Below are 2,051 nucleotides of genomic sequence, written 5' to 3' on the forward strand. Positions count from 1 at the left end.
GGTTATATCGTTATCGCAAATTTTCAAATATATATCGTGATGAATATTTTTGGCCCTATCGCCCTGCTCTATCTCAAGACATACCACAATTCAAGAATCACATTAACTCGGTGGACTGACACATCAAATTCACCAGGGAGGATATGAAAAGTGGCAGGTTAGCCGTCTTAGACTGTGAGATTTCCATCAGTAATGGGGGACAAAGCTGATGTGTACCGTAAACCTACACATACAGATCAGTATTTAAGGTTTGACTCTCATCATCCACTGGAGCATAAACTGGGTGTCATCAGGACGCTACAACACAGAGCGAACACCATCCCCACAGACACAGCGGCCAGGGAGGCAGAAGAACAGCACATCAAGAATGCCCTGAGTAAATGTGGTTATCCCAGCTGGACCTTTGTCAAAGCTGGGAAGGCACCTAAAGAAAGCTCTAGCCAATCCAGGAGAGAAGGACAACTGCTGCCCAAGCGAAAACCTGTAGTGATCCCAGCTGAGACACATTTTTTCTAAACACTGCATCTGTGGTGTAAACCCCAAAACACGCTGTGCCAAAAATTGGTCCACCCCAAGGATCGGGTCCTCCGACACAAACAGAGTAACATAGTGTACGCTGTAAAGTGCCAGGAGGATTTCCAGGATTTATACATCGGGGAAACCAAACAACATATGGTGAAGCGGACGGCACAACACAGAAGAGCTACCTCGTCAGGCCAGGACTCTGCAGTCTATTTACACCTACAGGCCAGTGGACACTCTTTCAATGATGAGGATGTACACATCCTGGACAGGGAAGAACGCTGGCTTGAGCGTGGAGTCAAGGAGGCCATTTACATGAAAAGGGAACGACCATCTCTGAATCGAGGAGGGGGCCTAAGGGTGCATCTTTCGCCATCTTACAATGCTGCGATTGCAGCCATTCCCCAACTCTCTGTGAATGGTACTCATGGCCATTGATCAGTGGTTTTTGATCAATGACAATGTCATGAAAATTTGCATATTAATGATTAAGGAACTCAGTTAAAACTGAGCAATAGGGCTGGGCTATATCATACCGTTCACGGTAATACTGGTGTAATTTTGGGCAACGATAGGAAAATGACATATCGCGATAGAATATGGGTAAAACGCACATGCGCAGTGCTTATGTTTACATACGCACATGGCGGTGACGCAGAATGAGAAGAGCAAAAGTGGATTGTTGAATGAAACGGATGAACCAGAATTGGTTTGTAAAAATGCTGCAACTTCAGTGGTGTGGGACTGGTTTAGCTTTCGTCCGTCAGATACACATATTTTTGGTAGAAAATGCTAGCGGACGGTATTATTACCGTGTTGTTTGGAAAACACACTTAAAATCAATCCTTTGATTTTTCTGAAAATCGACAGTGCCCCTTATAATCCCGTGTGCCTTATGTATGAATTCTGGTTGTGTTTACTGACCTCGAAACAATTTTATGTGGTACACGACGCTTGAAAATCTGTCAAATGTTTTAGTGCGACTTTGCTAAGCTACGAACCCGCACCACTTGATGGATTGTCGGAGTGTTACGGCTATCGTAGGCAGGCGTCTCGCGGAGTGATACGTACTGTGCTTCAACATAATATTACCGTATTGTGTGTGTATAACCTCTTTTTAAGTTTTGTGGATATTATACATGGTTATGCTGAGGATATGTCAGCCAATTTCCACTGGAAATGCCTTTTGGTTAAACTGTCAGCAAGGAATTTGCATTTCCACTGTTACATTTTTATATAACTTTAATGCACATAAAAAACAGCTGATAGGTTTGTAGCTTGAACCTATTTGCTGGAACGTTGAGGACAAGCAAGACACGAAGTAGGCAAAGTTCTTCATGTTACTCATGCATGAAGGAGACCTGCCTGGAGCCAAGTGTCGTTCCACCACTTGACCTCCGTCAGACTCTCAGCCAGGTCCCCCATAGCACTCCTTTTATTGTGGTTACATGAATATGCATAGGGTCATTAACATATAACATCTTACATAGGTATACATGTGAACAAAGAATACTGTGTGTGTGTGTATG

Source organism: Pundamilia nyererei, unplaced genomic scaffold, assembly GCF_000239375.1.
Source record: "Pundamilia nyererei isolate P.nyererei 1_Seehausen unplaced genomic scaffold, PunNye1.0 scaffold01528, whole genome shotgun sequence".
Classification (NCBI taxonomy): domain Eukaryota; kingdom Metazoa; phylum Chordata; class Actinopteri; order Cichliformes; family Cichlidae; genus Pundamilia; species Pundamilia nyererei.